Source organism: Ochotona curzoniae, unplaced genomic scaffold, assembly GCF_017591425.1.
Source record: "Ochotona curzoniae isolate NIBS_2020 unplaced genomic scaffold, NIBS_Ocur_1.0 contig_2688, whole genome shotgun sequence".
NCBI classification, from domain to species: Eukaryota; Metazoa; Chordata; class Mammalia; order Lagomorpha; family Ochotonidae; genus Ochotona; species Ochotona curzoniae.
The window spans coordinates 21,272,057-21,291,263 of NW_024465553.1; the positions used below are offsets into that span (position 1 = coordinate 21,272,057).

The window sequence follows — 19,207 nt, forward strand, 5'->3', positions numbered from 1 at the left end:
CCACAAACACCACCGCTACCACCACCCCAGGCAGCCAGGGAGGGGAGGAAAGATCTCCAGAGCCACAGAGGAGAGAAAGGAGAAGGGGGTGGAGTCTGGCCAGCCCCTCACCACCCCCACCTTCAGGGCAGGCTGAGTTGGAGAAAGAAAACTGATAACAGATAAGGCTTTGTTTATACAAGCCTAGGTTCCTGGTAACTGGTCCTTGGGACAGGGGGCAGAGGGCAGCATGGAGTGCCTGCTTTTGGATGGCCAAGGCCTGTGTGCCTTAAAGACCTTCCCCCCCACCCCACTTAAACCCCATTTCAGACTTCCTGCAAGAAGCTGGTAGTCAGGAGGTCAGCTCTGCGGCTCACCTGGCCGCCGAGGCTCTGGAGGACAGAGCCTGACAGGCAGTTCCAGAAAAATCTAGCGCTAACTTCCCCAGCCCTCCCTCACACAAGTTGGGTCTGAATGCTGAGGGTCCAGGCATTGTGCTAGGGAACAGGCATGGGGTCCCTATGGAGATCTGGAGCCACGTTGGGAACATACAAACCCTGCTGATGACCAAGGAACCGGGGGAGCACGTGACAGGGGCCCTGACCCATCTGAGCTCTGCATGACATCTGCCATCAGAGTTAAAGAGTGAGCACAACTGTCTAGGCAGTCATGGGAGGAAAGAAGGAACCGCGGGCTCAGCAGCTGAAGATGTTTAGAAATAAAAAGAGAGAGGGATTTGGGGCGGGGGGAGTCACACTAGTGCAGAAGAGGGAGGGAGGCAGCGGTAAGCCGGATGGTGAGTGAGGAAGGCTGCAGAGGCAGGCAGGGGCTGGAGCTCAGGGTGAGTTGGGGAGATGGGGAGAGGGTAGCGAGATCAGGGGTGGACTGGTAGGGATGGAGGGAGGAGGGTCCCAGGAGATGCTGAACGGGAGGCGCAGGCACCATGGGAACTTCTCCCAGGGCAACTGCAGGAGCAGAAGCTGCTAAGCCTGCCCAGCCCCACCCAGTTGTGTCACAGCTCAGCAAACACCTCAGGGTTTGGGGCTGCCTCCCTTGGGAGCTCCTCCTGGACTCAGCCCCACTTTGCAACAGGCAGCTGTCTGTTCTCTCAGCCCAGACCTGGTGAATGTCCCGGGAGGTCAGCATCTCTAAAGGGGATGGGGGCTCAGAGCTGAGCCGCAGTTCATCCAGCAAAGGCCTGCCGCCGCCATGCCACCCTGCCTTCGCTGCATTGGCAGTGAGAAAGACCCAGAACATTCCATAGGTGGGTGGCCAGTTGACCCGTTTCATCTGTGTGTGCTAGCCGGTTGCGCTTACTGTCTTCTGTCTCCAACCTTTTCTGCTGTGCAGTTAACTGACACTCTGGCTTAAGTTCCAGCTTAAGCTTCCTGCATGTGTCCAGTAATATTAATTTCAGTGTGTCAGGGTGCAGGGACCAGTATCAGACTCCTGGGATTCACATTCTGCAACTCACTTAGTGACCTGGAGCTAATCTGTCCATCTCTCTGTACCTCGGTTTCCTCATCTGTAATGCAGGTGGTAGTAGAACCTACTGCATAGGCTGTTGGTGGATTCACTGAGAACTTTCCTATAGCAGGCTTTGTGCATAGCAGGTGCTTCCCAAATATCAGTTGCTACTACCTATATGCACATCAGTTATTAACATTGGGAAAGGGAAATTGTTAGGAAGGAATCCTGTGGGGAAGATTAATACAAAAATATTGAAGATAGCCCCATGCTAATGGCAACTATTTTATTTTCTATATTCACTTTCAATATTTCTTGTGAGATGGTAATTAAAGAAGAACCTAGGGGCTGGCACAATGGCTCAGTTGGCTAAATCCTCACCTTGCAAGCACTGACATCCTAAATGGCTGCTGGTTCATGTCCCGGCTGCTCCACTTTCCATCCAGCTCCCTGCTTATGGCCTGGGAAGGCAGTAGAGGATGGCCCAAAGCCTCAGGACCCTGCACCCGTGTGAAAGACCTGCAGGAAGCTCCTGGCTTTGGATCGATTCAGCTCTAGCTGCTGTCGTTTGAGGAATGAACCAGCAGATGGAAGATCTCTCTCTCTCCCTGTCCCTTCTCCCTATAAATCTATTTTTCCAATAAAAATAAATAAATGAAAAATGAATAAATAAAAAAGAACAACCCAGAAGTCAGTGGAACTTTGGTTTTGATCTGCGCCAGGAAACCTGCTATAAATAGACTCCGGCTCCACCCCTCTGTCCAGGCTGGAGGTGAGGACCCTGGGTTTGTACTGTATCGTCCTTTAGACGTGTGAAGGCATTTGGTAGCAGCTGGGAACCTGTTTCTCCTCATCTCATCTGCTAAGTGTGGATAATAATCTCCTCCAGGGGTTGTGAGAAGTGGTGCTAACATGGGCAAGGTGCCCAGCCTTACACCAGGGGATTAGTGAGGGGGCCAGTTCCCAGCTCCTCCCTCTGATTCGTGTAGGGTTTAGAGAATGGAAGTCCCTGGGGCTGGGCACCACTACGCTGGCCCAAGCCCAACTCTATCCCTGGCACAGGGAGCACCCCACCCCCGTCGCCCTCCTAGCCCACAGAGAGCACAGGGAACCTGCCGTGCTTGAAGACCAAGGGTCAGCCAGGCTATGTGGGCTGGGTCACCCTCTTACCCCCACCCCCACCCCCACCCCCGCTGGGTATCTTCCCATGGGTAGGTGAAGTAGCAGAAGGGTGGGTGTGGGTGGAGGGGGGTGAATCTTCTTCCAGGAGCCCTGGGGGCTCCATTCCTCTGGGTCAGGGTGGGCTGACAAAGCTGGGGAGATTCTGGGCTGTGTGGGTGGTGTGAACTGGGAATGACCGAGTTCAGAGAGAGTTCAGAGAGAGGCAGGCACAAGAGAGAGAAGCTAGGATGATTAAGCGAGCTCGTTAAGTCAGACTGGTGGGGGCAGCAAGGTCCAGTTAGCCAAGCACACTCCAGTCCCTGCCCCTCAGCAAAAGATCTTCCTCAGTTACCACAAACCCATCAAGTTAATGATTCACTGGGGTTTGCAGAACAACTTACAAATCAGGGCAAGGATTCTTGTCCATCCATTTCCGATTTCTTTTTTAAGATTTATTTACTTTTATTGGAAAGACAGATCGGCTTCATAGAGAGATATTCCATCTGTTGGCTCACTCCCCAGCTGGCTGCAATGACCAGAGCTGAGCCGATCCCCACGCGGGTGCAGGGTCCCAAGGCTTTGGGCCATTCTCAACTGCATTCCCAGGCCACAAACAGGGAGCTGGATGGGAAGTGGAAGAGCTGGACATGAACTAGTGCTCATATGGGATCCTGGCAGGTGCAAGGCAACATTGCGTTGGGCCTTATTTCCAAGTTTGAAGCTCATCAAGAGGCAGAGAAAGTAATGTAACCTTTTTCTGTTCATGGGTGAAAAGACTGGGCAGACTAGCTGAGACAGAAAGCCGGGCCTTGTGATGCCAGGATACCCAAATAGAAAGATAATTAGAGCCTATCTCTCTAGTCAACTAGTGATTGGTCTTCGAGAATAGTCTAGGACCTTCTCTATGTACAAAGGAATGTTAAAAATTCATGGGTGAATGTAGCTGAGTTTATTCTGGTGCTAAGATTTTTTGAAATCCACTCCATGAGCAATCCTAGAAGGGGATGCATTGCAAAAACCATGAATGGGTTCCACAGTGTTCTTGCCCTTGTGGCAAATGTACCCATAAGTTGGTTCTCATGGGCAACTGAAAGTAGCTTCATGCACTCCAGTTGCTGTTCCATTTCAGACTGCCAGGTTAGTTCACTGAACCGAAGCCCACATGGCGCAGCTCTCCTGGGTGGCAGTGCCCCTTGGAGGAAGTAGAGGGTGGTGCACGAACCCCAGCAGTGGGAGCGAGTTGGGCCTGCAGGAGGATTTCCAGGTCGGCTTGTTAATAGGTGACTCAGTGAGGTTACAAAACTGTGCAGTCTGGGCGGCAGTCGTCACCGGCTGGCTTAGGGGCATCTCACCGGGTGAGTCTGTGTCTAAGAGTCCCATGAGCCAGCAGTGTGAACGTGAGGTCCTGGAAAGGCCCCTTCACTTCTGCCAGCCTCCATCTGCCCATGCACAAATGGATTTGTTCCTTGTCCCTGCCCACTCCTCCCAATTGCCATCCTAGTTACTTTGCTTTGACTTGCTGTGTGTGAGTTGATTCCCGGAACCTGGCCCGACCGAGCTGTGGCCCTGGATTGCTCTTGACTTCTCTGGGTAGTGGTTTCCTCACCTGTTGAATACAGAGCGTGGCTTTTCAGGCACCTTCTAGGGTTGTCATATTGTTCCCCAGGGTTAGGACGTGGAAGGATCCAGTGTGTGAGCTGGTAGTGGTGACGAGGGTAGGTGTCATGGCATCCAGCTGGGGAGGAAGGGCCAGGGGAGGGGGCGTGGGAGGCAGAGTTAGGGTCAGTCCAGAGCCTCGGTCAGCCTTCTGGGCCATCTCAAGGAAACTGCCAGTGCTGCCTTAGGGAGGTCCAGCCTGGGCCGGCTGCTGCTCGGGTACTGCTCTTTCTCCTTCCAAAGGCGAGCTCCCTGCCTGGGGCAGGGGCAGAGGAGAGGAAGTCCCTGGGCAGCCTTTGCCAGGAGCCAGCATCTTTGGCCAGCATGGAGTTAAAGCTTTGCTCTGCAGACCAGCAGCCCCTTTGCTGTCTGGTAGTGGGATTCCGGCATGGGGGAAGGGCGGAGTCCACAGAAGCCAGTTGGGTCTGGAGCCTTTACTGGGTTATCGCTGGGGCAAGGCAGCTGGGGAGGCTGGGGAGGTAGGGGAGGGAAGGAGGGACCCACGAGGCCTCCTGGTCATGGCCATGTCCCGTTCATTCTGCTGTCTGATTTCCTCACTTCCCCATCAGGACCCCAGCCGGCCTCCCCTCTTCCTCCCTCCCTTCCCGCTGTCTTCCAGCTGTCCCATCCTCCCTTTGTATCTTTCCCTCCTCCCTTCTTCTTCCTTTCTTTTACTGTGAAGATGTGTTTCTTTGAAAGGCAGAACATGAGAATGAGAGAGAGAAGCCAGAGCTGGGGCAGGTCAAAGTGAAGAACCAGGAGCACCATCTGCTTCTCCTACACAGGCGGGCAGGGGCCCCATCCTGTGGCACTGGGCACTGGGCACTGGGACCATCCTCTGCTGCCTGCCCGGGAGCATTAGTAGGAATCTGGATTGGAAGCGGAGCAGCCAGGACTTGAACTGGCACTCCTGTATGGCATGCTGATGTCACAAGCAATGACTTAACCTAATGTGCCACTAGGCCAGTTTTTTCTCTCTCTTTCTTTCTTTTTAAGATTTATTTGAGAAGCAGAGAGACAGAGAAAGGGGATGGGGGAGAGATATTCCATCCACTGGCTCATCTCCCCCAGATGCCATAAACAGCTAGATTTGGGCCGTGGCGGAACCCAGGAATCAGAATTGCAATCTAGGTCTCCCAAGTGACAGGGACCCAACCTCTGGAGCCGTCACCCTCAATGCCTGCTCCACTACCTTCTTTAAACACGTGCTGTAGCACCAGCCCCTGGCTGACTGTGCTGGGTCACCTAGGGACACACACTTTCTTTTGTGGATCTGGTTGAGCAGGGGAGGGTCTTGGACTTTCTTGGAGGATCATGGGATGTGTATTTGCATTTTTTGCTATTTACTTCTGGAAACCCCTGTCTCCCTTCTGTGATACTAAAAGAAGGAGAGGGGGATCCCTGGGCCCCTGCTCTGTGGTTTGTGAGGCTGACCCATTGAGCTGTGGGTCGCCAGGAAGACATTATGAATGGTTGTGGAGGTTTCGGGGTTGAGAAAAACCTGCTGTGGCTTAGCTCTTCGGTGTTGCTCATGGGCTAGCAGATACCCTGCTGATCCCAGGTGGGACGCAGTCGGCTGGGCCCAGACTGAGCTGAGTGAACCTGGGGGTTTTCGGACATGTAGGAGGTCAGAAGCCTGGGACTGTGGGTTGTCACATTTAGCTCAGCGGCTAGGGTAAAGCCGAGGGTGTAGGTCTCTGTGCTTGGCCCCTACAGCTTCCTGGAAAGCCACACTTGATGGCCAGCAGCCTTGCAGCCCTCCTGCTGGAGAAGTGTGGCTCTGGGACCCTGGAGTTCAGCTTCTTCTGCGGAAGGAGAGGCAGAAGCCAGGGAGCTCTCGGAGGGCGACTGCTTCCAGCTGGAGACTGGAGTACTTCTGAGTGGGGAGGCAGCTCCTACTTGGGCTGCACAGCAGCTGTGGGATCCTGCAAGGCACAGACACTGTGAGCTGAGGCGTTGCGGCACGGCACATGAAGCTTGTGACACCTGTCTTAACATCAGACTGCTGATTCGAGTCTCCACTGCTCCAAAAAAGCAGTGGAAGATGACCCAGGTCCTTGGGTCCCTTTCACCCACATGGGAGACCCTGATGAAACTCCAGGCTCCTGGCTTCAGCCTGGAGCAGCCCCAGGGGCTATTTGGAGAGTGAAATCAGCAGGTTGAAGTTCTCACTACCGCTCTGTCTACCCTCCCCCTAACTCTCTCTTTCAAGGCTTTTAAAATAAACAAATCTCTCTTTTTTAAAATGAAAACTTTCTGTGCCTCAGTTTCCTTATTTTTAAAATCAGCAACACAATAGTGATACGTGTCTGGTAGAATGTGAGAACTATGGAGATTAGAATGGCACTCCGGTGCCTGCACCTTGGAAAAGTTCTAGTCTGACCAGCTCCAACCCCAGTTCCCTGCTGATGTGCACCCAGTCAGGCAGCAGGTGATGCCTCTGTTAGGCCCCTGCCACCCATCTAGAGGTCTGAATTGTGTTCCAGGCTCCTGGCTTTGGTCTGGCCCTGCACTGGTTATTATAGCTATTTGGAGAGTAGACCAGAAGATGGGAGCTCTCTCTGTGTTTACATCTCTCTTTCTATGTCTCTCTGCCTCTCTAATAAATAAAAAAAAAAAATTTTTTTTTCACAAGACTTATTTATTTGCAATCACAGAGAGTAATGGAAAGACAGAGAGAGGGAGAGTGAGAAAGAATCTTCCATTGGCTGGTTCACTCCCCAAGCGGTTGCAATGGCAATGGCTAGTGCTGGGTCAGGCGAGAGCCAGGAGCCAGGAGCCAGGGGTTTCTTCTGGGTCTCCCATGTAGATGCAGGGTCCCAAGGATTTGGGACCTCCATTGCTTTCCTGGCCCACATATAGGGAGTTGGATGGGAAGTGGAGCAGTAAGGACACGAACCGCCACCCACATGGGATTCCGGCTCATACAAGGCAAGGACTTTATAAAAAAAAGGTACATGGGGCTGGCAACTGCCACCTGTGATGTCATTGTCCCAAATTAGGGTGTCAATTCCCAGCTAGTCCATTTCTGATCCAGCTTTCTGACAATGTGCCTGGGAAGGCAGCATAAGATGGCTCAAGTCCTTATGCCTCTGCCAACCATGTCGGAAGCCAAGATGTAGTTCCTTGCTTCAACCTGGCCCAAACCTGGCTATTGACACTCCATCTGTGGAATAAAGCAGGTGGAAGGGCTCTCTCTGTGTATCCCTCTTTCTCCCTCTCTCTTTTTACTCTACCTTGTAAATAAATACTTAAGAAGAGTCTTGTGGCCTAGCAGCTAAAAGTCCTTACCTTGAACACGCTAGGATCCCATATGGGCACCGGTTCTAGTCCCGGCAGTTCCACTTCCCATCCGGCTCCCTGCTTGTGGGCTGGGAAAGCAGTTGAGGACAACCCAAAGCCTTGGGACTCTGCACCCGTGTGGGAGACCTGGAAGAAGTTCCTGGTTCTTGGCTTCAGATCGGCTCAGCACCGGCCGTTGTGATCACTTGGGGGTGAATCATTGGATGGAAGATCTTCCTCTCCTCCTCTCCTCTTCTCTGTATATCTGACTTTGCAATCAAATTAAGTAAATATTTTTAAAAAGGAGTTTTAGAAAACCATAAGAAAGGAAAATTCTCAGTAAATATTGCTGAAGAAAGAGCAGATGGAATGTGCGGTTCAGACAAGTGGATGGAGAGCAGCCAGTGAACTTTTCCTACTTGGGGATACCAGGCACCGGGAGTGGCTCAGGGTGAAGTTCCCTCAAGCTTAGGCTCACAAATGGCTGATGACGTCAGTCCAGGGATGTCTGGCCCAGGCGATGGCTTTCTTGGGGTGTACTTACTTACTTTAAGGCAACAAAGGTGCAAAGCAGGAGCAGGCTCCCAAGGGACCTACCCACCCACCACTCACCGGATCCCACAAACAGTTCAGCTCTGTGATGCCTGCAGCCTGAAGACCTTGGGAGCAGGTGTGTGAAAGGAGGTGGGGTCTGTGGTCAGAGCCCAAGACTGGGCTTGGCACCTCCCATTCTTCTGGGAGCTGACAGTTACCTCACCTGGAACATAAGCCTTCACCAGTCATTGCCGCACACTGGGTGAGGCAGCAGACAATGGGCTTGTGGTTGGGCTGCTTTAGAGCCCATGAACATGACTGTCATTTGAGCCTTCAGAGCTGGATCTGGGAGACAGAAGCATGAGACAGTTTCCAGAGGGAGAGATGCTGAGGATGCAATGAGGCCATAGCTGAGATGCTACACCTGTGCCCCTCCTCCTCCCACCTTCCTGTCATCCTGTGCATTCGCACAGCCAGGCGGAGACCAAGTGAGAAGTAAATACGGAAAGCAAGCTTTCCTTTGCTGGTTCACTTCCCAGATGGCTGCCAGCAGCCAGGGTTGAATCAGGCCACAGTCAGGAGCATGGAACTTCCTGCAGATCTTCTATATGGGCGCAGGGGCCCGAGTACTTGGGCCATCCTTTGCTGTTTTCCCAGGGGCATCAGCAGGGAGGTGAATCAGACATAGGGCAGCCGGGATTCTGATATGGGATGGTGGCAACACAAGTGACAGCTTAACCCACTGCATGGTAATGCTGGGCCAGATATGTCCTTGTCAATGGAACAGGGCCTAATCACTGCTCTGGAGTGACAAGAGGACATTCTAGAACCTTCTCTGGTATAAAACAGGCAGACCACTCCCTACTGTCTACGTGGGAGCTCCCAGCAGCCTGGCCAGGTTTGACGGGCAGTCCCAAAGAGGAGTGAGTTGGCAGCACACGTCATTGCTTTGTAATGATGGATGGCCTTGGAGGTGAGGGCTGTCTGAGCCCCAGGCTGGTTTTTGCAGTCCTTGGCTTCCAAGGGAGGAGTTAGTGCACCAGGGTGCCACAGTTAGAAGCCAGCAGGCGGAGGACCCAGAGCGAGGACTGTATAGACTGTGAGGAGCCCTGGGACCGAGCCACAGAGCTGTGCCTGTTACTGGGCACACCTGTGTACGTGTGTGTGTGTGTGTGTGTGTGAGCTCTTCTGGGTTGCTGTGGAGGACAGAAGTCTCAGGGTCCTCCAGTGAGTTCCCAGCTCCACCAGCTCAGCTGCCATGGAGCTTGGAAGGGTAAGAAGAGGACTGAGACTGGGAGGCTGGTAGGCGAGGAACAGTCTGACCACCAGCAGTGTGCCAGGGTGCAGGGGCCTGCTTCGCATGCGCTTGGCTGGCTGGCTGGCTGGTTGTGTTTGGTGTCACTTGGTAACCTTGCTTTCCATTCTCTGCATTCCCTGCTCCCCCTGGCTCCTTCCTTCCCAGGTCTTACGCAGGAACTCTTGAATTTATATTTATTTATTTATTTTTAAAGATTTATTTTATTTTTAATGAAAAGTCAGATATGCAGAGAGGAAGAGAGACAGAGAAGAAGATCTTCCATCCATTGATTCACTGCCCAAGTGGCCACAATGACAATAGCTGAGCCTATCTGAAGCTGGATCCAGGAACTTCCTCCAGGTCTCCCACACGGGTGCAGGATCCCAAGGTTTTGGGCCATCCTCAACTGCTTTCCCAGCCCACAAGCATGGAGCTGGATGGGAAGCAGGGCTGCCAGGATTAGAACCAGCACCCATATGGGATCCCGGCATGTTCAAGGTGAGGACTTTAGTTGCTAGGCCACCATGCTGAGCCCGAAACTCTTGAGTTTAAGTATTAGCTTCTCTACTTAGTAGCTCTGTGACTTTGTGCAAGTTACTTAGCCTCTGCACCACGTGGCTGCAGCTGTAGAATGGGAGAGCTGCTACTATACAGGCTGGACTGCAGGAACAGGAGGAAGTCAGCTTTGGAGGGCTTTGGGAGCCTGCGGAAGGCTGTGGACATGGTTCTGGTGGACGAACCAAGGAGCTGTGGCTGCCCTGAACAGAGCAGGCTGCTTTGGGAGGGTGAGGTGGCCAGGGCTCTGAATCATTTTATCTCGCACAGGCCATTGCAACACACAGCCCAAGAGCAGTGTTAGAGTGGAGGGCTTGACTGTGCCCTTGACATTCCTTTCCGCGGCTCTCCTGGATCTATGGGTATGGAAACCTTCCCTGTCTGGGGCACCCCAAGGCTCTGTAGACTGATTTTTCTCTATGGTCCCCAAGTCTTCTCCAAGGTCTGGATCTTTGTTGTCTGAAAGTGGATTCTTCTCCTCTGGGCAGGGCAAGCCCAGTGGTTACCTACACACATCCTTCCCCAGGTCTCTGCCTCCACATGCTATTAGTCACCTTGCATGCATTAAGGGGCAGAGTCAGCTTGCCTGGGCTGCTCTGCTGCCCTGGTTTTCCATAGAGTAAGGCCAGAGTCTTTTTGCACTCATAGAGGGCATTCGAATAATGATGGCTCATCTCTTTCTTCACTGTGGCTTCACCGACTATTTCCATTGACAAAGACAATATTATCGGGCAGGCATTGGGGTGCCATGGGGTTAAGACACTACTTGGGATGCTGTCATCCAAGATCAGAGTCCCAGGTTTGAGTCCCTGCTCCTTGGCTTGTGATCCAGATTCCTACCAATAAGCCTGGGAGGCAGTAGTAGATGCTGGTCCAAGTCCTTGGTCCCTGCCACCCGTGTAGGGGAGCTGGGCTAAATTCTTTGGTCTGGCTCATTCCTGACTGTTGTGTTTGTGGAGTGATTTGGAAAATGCCTTTCTTCTGTTTGTCACTCCACCTTTTGGATAAATAAATATAATATCTTAAAAAAAAAAAGAAACAAGAATATTGTGAGAGCAAGGAAAAACAAGAGCTAGCAGAAGCCAGGAATACAGAGATGTGCTCGGCATGGGATTTCTCCCTGAAACCTCAGCCAGCTGTGTGCTCTTGAATGCATAGGCGGTTAGCAAACATCTTCAGAAGCTTTGCACCTTGGCTATCACGTTATTGCTCCTGGGGAACCACAGGAAAAGCTACAGAGTGTGCCAAGTGCCTTCGCTACCAAGATGTTCTTAGCACCGTGACGTATGCCAGGGAGCATTGCTCATGATGGACATGTCCAGCTGTGGGGACGAGAGCATCTAGCACCATGACACTGCTGGCCTTGAGGGTTGCTGGCCTTCTGTGAGTTCCTGGAGAAACTTATCAGCAGGAGGAATCCCAGCCTCCTCCCCCAGGGATGCTGATTTAATGATTCTGGGATGAGATCCAGAAATCTGCATTGTGGACAGCACTGATTTAATTCTAGTGCCAAAGTTCTGCAGTTGAATGTTCGGGAAAAACGGATCCACGTGATGGGACTCTTGCAGTCATTGAAGATGATGTTTACAGAGAGAGTATAATCACGTGGAGGACAGCTTTATAAATAAAAACGATGGAAAATTGTCTCTAGAATTGTGTATTTAGTTACGAGATACAGCTGCATGCAATGCAACGAAAATACACAAGAATGTAAACAGAGGCCCTCTCGGTGTGATAGGGTCGTGGCACGTTTTCTTCTTCCTTTTTCTACATTCTCTGTATGTATTGAGGTTTCTAAAAGTGAGCATGAGTTTAAACATAAAAACCCATACACCCATGACTCTGAAAGAGAAAGTGTTCTCACTGGAATGAATTGAGGGCTTTCCAACGCCCACTCGCTCTCCTGGCATGAATGTGCTGTGAGGGCTCACCTCGCCTCTCAACAGCTGGAAGAAGTCTGCAGTGAAGCAAGGCTGGCCTCTTCAGCTGCGTCCTCAGTTCTGCCCAGCCTTCTCCCTCAGCTTCCACTAACTGATGCACTTTTTTAGGTATCAAAAGTGTAGTAGGCTAACCTTCATCCTGCAGCACTAGCATCCCATAGGGGCACCCGTTTGAGTCCCAGCTACTCCAGTTCTGATGCAGCTTCCTGCTTGCGCCCTGGGAAAGCTGCGAGTCCTTAGGATGCGGCACCCACATGGGAGACCCAGGGGAAGCTTCTGGCTCCTTGGTTTGGATTGCATCAGCTTCACTCTGACAGTTGCGGCCTTTTGGGCAAGTGAACCAGTGGGTGGCAGACCTCTCTCTCCTTCTCTCTGTAGCTCTCTCTGCCTTTCAAATAAAAATAAAATAAATCTTAAAAAGTTGGCAGATTCAGCCCCTTCAGTTATTGAACGAAAAAACAAATTTTAGCTGATTATTTAGCTGTATTTAGCTGGTTGTTTTGTAGAGCTTACCTTTCCCCTCCCCCCGCTTTGTTTTCTATTTAAACTATAAATACTCCTTTTAAAATTGTTGATTTAGGGCCCGGTGCGGTGGCGCAGTGGTTAAAGTCCTCACCTTGCACGCCGGGATCCCATATGGGTGCTGGTTCTAATTCTGGTGGTCCCGCTTCCTATCCAGCTCCTTGTGGCCTGGGAAAGCAGTTGAGGATGGCCCAAAGCGTTGGGACCCTGCACCCGCGTGGGAGACCCGGAAGAGGCTCCTGGCTCCTGGCTTCGGATCAGCACAGCATCAGCCGTTTGATTTCACTTGGGGAGTGAATCACCAGATGGAAGATCTTCCTCTCTGTCTCTCCTCTCTGTATATCTGCCTTTCCAATAAAAATAAAATAAATCTTTAAAAAAATTGTTGATTTATTATTTTAAAGGAATTACTAGGAAGGTAGAGACAGAGGCAGATTGATGCAGATCTTCTACCCACTGGTCCACTCCCCGGATGTCTGCGGCAGCCAAGACTGGTCCAGACCCAAACCAGGAACCCCTAACTCAATCTAGATTTCCCACTTGGGTGACAGGGATCCAAGTACTTGAGCCACCACCTGCTGCCTCCCAGGGTGGGCAGTGGCAGGAAGGTGGAATTCAAAGTAGAGCCGGGACTTGAATTCGGGCCTTTAGCTTTGGTATGCAGGTGTCCCAGGGGGCGTCCCAAACCCAGCGCCACTCTGCTCAAGCTGAGCCGGCACAAGGCCACGCTCCTGAGGACTGCCCGGGTGTTAGAGTTGTCACAAGGCAGAGCGACAACGCCCTACCTGGAGAGATAGAACGCCCAGGCGTTCCTCAACAGAGGAACTGAATTGCCTGGACGGCTGTAATCCAGATGGATCCTCTTGACTCTCGGTGCCGGAGGGCGGAGTCTCTGAGAGCAAGGTACTGGCAGAGCCGGCTCCTTCTGGAGCTGCAGGGCAGGGCTCTGTTCTGGTCCCTGTTGGTCAGCACGTCATCACGGTGGCAAAAAAATACCCGACGAAGGACACAGGATCACTTTGGGTTGTGGTTGTGGGAGTTCACAGCTCAAGGTCAACTGGCCGCTGGGCTTTGGCCTTCGGCCATGGTATTCTCTCTTCTCTTTTTCTTTTTTCTCTTTCTTCTTCCTTCTTTCCTCCTTTCTCCTCACCTCTTTCTTCCCCTTCTTTTCTTATTCTCCTCCTTATTCTTTTTTCTTCTTAAGATTTCTGTGTTTATTTGAAAGACGGAATTACAGAGAGAGAGCTTTCATCTGTTCTGTGGCCAGATGGCTGCAACAGCCAGGGCTGGACAACACTGAAGACAGGAGCCTGGAGCTTCTTCTAGGTCTCCCTGTGGGTGCAGGGGTCCAAACACCTGGGCCATCCTTTGCTGCTTTCTCAAGCCACCAACAGGAAACTGGATTAGAAGTGGAGCAGCTGGGACTTGAGCTAGCACTCATCTAGGATGTGGCTGTTGCAAGCAGCAACTACCCTACTGCACCACAGTGCCAGCTCCTGACAATGGTGCTTTGTTGCCATAATCCCACATATCTACCTCTGTGCTCTTATAAAGCCACCAGAATTGACTGGTTTATTTAAAGCAATTTTTAAATTGTTTTCAAGGCAGAAAGAGATCTTCCACCCACTGGTTCCCTATGTCTGCAACAGCTGGTGCTGGGCTAGACTGAAGTCAGGAGCCTGGAACTTAATCAGAGTGTTCATATGGGTGGCAGAGGCCCAAATGTTCTAGCCATGACCGGTTGCCTGCCATGGTGTGTATTAGCCAGAAGCTGGAGTCAGGGCGCTGGGGCTGGAAGCAGCCACTTGGACTTGGGATGTGGTGTCCTAGGCAGCCACTTGAATGCTGTGCCCAGAGACCACCCCAGTCAACAGAATTTGATCTGGGGGGTTCTGCCTGGTAACCCTAATCCAATCCAATTACTTTCCAAAGGCCTTACCACTGACACTGATTGGGTCGTTTCCACCCTTTTAGTAGCATGGAAGACCGCAGAGACCAAACCCTTGATTTGGGGGGGAGAAATATTCAATCTTGTTACAGTCCTTTGTCCTTGACGTAGAAGACTATCTTCTCCTGTGTCACCACGTGGACTTCCCTCGGCGTGTGTCTGTGCGTCTTCTAAGGACTGCAGGGCACTGAAATGGCCTCCTTTCCCCTTCACTGCCTCTTCAAAGACCTGCTGCCCAAGCACTTGGGGTTAAGGCTTCCACATCTGGATTTGCTTTGCTAAGTACCAGCAGTAGAACAGGAAGCCACATGCAGACACTCAATGGGAAGAGCAGGATGAATCCCCAGGTCACGTCTATCTTTTTCTCTTTAAAATTTATTTATTTGGGGGCCTGATGTGGTAGCCTAGTGGCTAAAGTCCTTGCCTTGCATGCAACGGCAAGCATCTGCTGGTTCATGTCCTGATTGCTCCACTCCCTTTCCAGTTCCCTGCTTGTGGCCTGGGGAAACAGTGGAGGATGACTCAATGCCTTGGGATCCTGCACCTGCATGGGAGAAGGTCCTTTAAAAAATATTTATTAATTTTTATTGGAAAGGCAGATTTATAGCTAGAAGGAGAGAAAGAGTTTCCATCCACTGGTTCACTCTTCAAGTAACCACAACGGCCTGAGCTGAGCTGATCTGAAGCCAGGAGTCAGGAGCTTCTTCCAGGTTTTCCATGTGGGTACAAGATCCAAAAACTTTTGGCCACCCTTTACTGCTTTCCCAGGCTACAATCAGGGAGCTGGATGGGAATTGGAGCAGCTGGCACACATGCTGGAGCCCATATGGGACACTTGCAAAGGGAAAACTTAGCCACTAGGCTATTGCACCAGGCCCAGAACATCCATCTTAACTGTTGGAATGTGGATGACTTGAGCAGGAAAAATTAGGGGCAGGGTTTCCATGCTGGATCTGATTAGGGTTGGAGTTGCATCAGAAAGCACGAGGAGGCACCCCTCCCCCTGCCATAGTTGAGACTCAGTATTAATTTCCTTTCATCATTGGAAACTTGTTCAGTTGAACACAATTTTAAAGACTTGAAGAAGTTCTTTGTTGCTTTATACAAAGTTTTAGAGAAACAAGACCCAAGCATGCAGCGATTTAATCCTCTGCCTGTGGTGCTGGCATCCCATCTGGGCGCTGGTTTGTGTTCCAGCTGCCCTACTTTTGATCCAGCTCCCTGCTTGTGGCCTGGGAAGGCAGTAGAGAACGACCCAAGTCTTGCGCCTTTGCAGCCACGTGGGAGCTCTGGAAGAGACTCCTGGTTCCGGTTTCGGCTCAGCTCAGCTCCGGCTGTGGTGGTCATTTAGAAAATGAACCAGCCAATGGAAGATCTTCTCTCTTTCTCTCCCTCCCTGTGAAGTTTTCCTTTCAAATGAAAATAAACACATCTTTTAAAAAATTTTTACTCTCTTCCTATCTGTGCCTATGGCAAAATCAAATGAAAATATATCCATATAGTTTATATAACTATAAGAGGCTTTTGAAAAGTTTATGGTCAATGTATGTTACGGAAAAAAATGAATAGATTTCAAAACTTTTTTTGCACCCAAAGCAACTTATCTTTTGATTTGATTTTTCCATAAACATTCATTTATTTAAAGGTGAAGAGACAAAGAAAGAGAGAGAGAGGGAGAGAGACAGAGAGAGAGAGAGAGAACGCTCTCATATGTTGCTTCCTTCCTCAGATGCCTGGAACCACCACGGCCGGGCCAAGCCAGCCAGGAGCTCGGGATGCAATCCAGGTGTCTCACGTGGGCCAGAAAGGGCCTGACTACTCCAACCATCACCTGTTGGCTTCCAGTGTACACATTAGCAGAAAAGCAGAATTGAAAGTGGAGCCAGGATTTTATCATAGATACTCTCTATCAGGGGGTATGGATATCCCAAGCAATGGCTTAGCAACTGTGCCAACACATGCCCCAACACACTTTGTGAGATACTCTCCTATAACTAGTTTTGCACTGGATTGACTTGAATAGAATACACTTGTCCTAACCCTGCACAAGGTCAAATACATGTGATTCATCAATGGGCAAAAAGCAAGAGCTTTACTCCTTCCTGGTACTTCTTAATGGCGACTACTTTCTATTCCATGTTAGAGATAGGGAAGTGAAAATGTGCGTTTTCACCAAGTGCTGTGCACGCCGCATCATGGTACTTTCTCAGCAGCCCTGGGACTCTCACAAAAGCAGACAGTTCTAACAATCGCTTCCTGGGGTCTCCCAGGTGACAAGGACCAGAGCTAGGCTTCAGCTCTAGGCTGGCCTGCCTATAGACCTGGAGCACTCTCACTTCCTGTCGCAAGGGTCCCATTTTCCAGAGCTGGTCTGTTTTTAGGAATGCTCACTCACTGAGTTTCGGAAGCCCGAAAAGCACAGCTTGCAAGTTAGCTCGGGGATTTGGTAGGCCATGGAATAGCAGATGTTTCAAGGGCACCAGTCCCTGCCACAGAATAAGGCTGTGTCATCCAGGCACAGTAGCCGGAGCAAAAGGACAAAGAGGCCCCAGTGGTGATCATGGGTAATGGGAGTTTTGTAGCCTTCCCTGTTGCCAGGGTCTCTGGTGTGTCTGAATCTGTAGCTCTTTTCTGAGGTGAGGATCCTGCTCCTTAGAGCCTCCCAGGGCTGCAGTGGTAAAGCTACCTGTTGGCAGCTTTGTCCTGAGCTCAGCCAGTGACCATTCCCCTAGGCCAGTGCTAGGTAAGGGCTGGAGCCGGAAGGAAGGTGACCTCCAGCTCTGTGCTCCAGGAGCTCACAAGGGCCTGGCAGCACAGAGCTAAGACACTGAGCCCGGTTTCATGAGTGTGAGTGGGAAAGGTATGCAGAGATGGAGCCCAAACTCAGCTGGGTTACTTGTGGGCCAGTTGAAGTTGGTTAGGCATGACGGAAGGGAAGAGCATTTATTTAACAAACTTGCTAGCCAGTGTTATTTATGTAAATGGCAGAATGAAAGAGAGAGAGAGAGAACTCTATTACCTGCTGACAACACACTCCCCAAATGCCTGCAACGGACAGACTGGCTGGACTAAAACCAGGAACCAAGAACTTCCCTAGGGGCCCAAGTGCTTGAGTCATCACCTACTACTTCCTGGGGGGTGTGCATTATGGAAGGGAACCGGGTGGGCACAGAGCACACAGCAAGAGAGAAGCCTTGAGCTCCAGCAGGAGATGGAATTCAAGGTCAAGTGGAGGGTTGGTATCGGAAGTGGCTTGGTGACTGGGCTGCAGCAGTTCGGCTGATGGGCACTGCCATGTGCAACCTCTTTGGGAGCCTCCCACAAGCAGGTACAGTGTTTCCTCCAGAGCCCCCCTCACTCCCAGCTTGATTTTCTGCTAGTTCTGAGATTGCAGCAGAGTGGGAGACCATGCTCATCTTTCAACACTAAAAAGCTTGCATTCAGGGCTCCTCTGAGCATCTATGCCCTGGCTGTCACCAGCCTCTGCTGATGGTGTGGGCTGAGCGACAGGAGCTGATGTGCGGGTCAGCTTTGCGGGGCTGTGAGCTGAATGGCAGGACAGAGTTGGCAGCACCAACTAGTGGTGAAGGCTTCATTTGGTTGCTGTTTTTCAGGTACCCTGGGCCTTGGTAGAGGGCATGAGGGGTTTCCTCCAGAGATGTAGGAAACGCAACAGGCTGAGACCTGAATGCCAGTGGCTGTGTTTTCACTCACCTTCCAGAGTTCCTGATGCCCAGCACTGGTCCAGCAGGGCCCTCTGTTTGGGCAGATTTGCCCCTGAGAGACTCGTGACCCCCAGAATACATCACTTGTCTCACCTTCATGTGCCACAGTGCACCTTCCAAGCCTGGTTGTGTTCCGTAGACCAAAACACAACAGAGAGACAGAGAGAGGAAGAACTACTCTGGGGGAGCTTTGAATATATGATCAGGGGATTTCCCATTACGGAAAAACTCCTCTGGTTTTAAAAAAAATAGAATTAAATAAATGAGACAGAAATAGTAAGCAGTGTAGGACACCTCTAACATACCACAGGCCTGGTGACTTCATCAACCACCAGATTCTCACTTCAAAAATGTTTTAAAAATAAAGGGTAGGTGGGTGGCGCAGTGGAGTTGCAAGATAATCCTTTGCCCCTAGCATCGGCATCCCATATAGTTGCTGCTCCGTTTTTGATCTAGCTCTCTGCTTACAGCCTGGAAAGGCAGCGGAAGATGGCTCAAATCCTTGGGACACTGTAACCGTGTAAGAGACCTGGAAAGCAGCTTCGGACCAGTCCTGCTCTGGCTGCGGTGGCTGTTTGAGCAATGAACCAGAGGATGGAAACTAGCCCTGTCTGTCTCTCCCTCTCTCTTCAAAAAAACTGCCTTTCAAACAAAACTTTAAACATCTTTAAGAAAATAAAAGAGTAGGTGTTTAACCCCCACTTTCCTCGTAGGAATTATGCTGATTGCTGTCTTCCCTCACATACTGTAGGTCGGATTGGCTGAGCCTGAATCCCCAGTGTAAACTGGGGGGTTTAAGTGATGCTGTGGGAGCTCAGTGGGTGGTGAAAAGCAGATCTTTCCCACTGTTCCTGTTTGAAAACTGGGATTCAAGTTACGGTGTGATGTGGTGAAAACTGGAAGCTTCCATGACCAGCAGAAGGAGTACCTTGATTGTCCAAGGCAACATGGCTTACCAAGAGCTGAAAGCAGAGAGCAGATCCTTGGGAAACATTTTCCCACCGGAATAGGGCAGGACACAGGACCAACTCATTTACAGATAGGATACAGCCTCCTGCTCCTGAGAGCCTGAGCCACACTCCTGTTGAATATCTCCTAGAGAAAGGCTAGCAGAAAGGACAGAGGAAAAAGCTGGGATGAC

General features: G+C 51.0%; 1 long non-coding RNA gene across 1 annotated transcript; it reads left to right on the forward strand.

Moving 5' to 3' along the window:
- Positions 1-758: 758 nt before the first annotated feature.
- Positions 759-18,634, forward strand: LOC121153149. The gene is made up of 4 exons (XR_005883344.1): positions 759-820; positions 1,092-1,243; positions 2,169-2,218; positions 18,537-18,634. It is a non-coding gene; the product is annotated as an uncharacterized LOC121153149 (long non-coding RNA).
- The last annotated feature ends 573 nt before the right edge of the window (positions 18,635-19,207 follow it).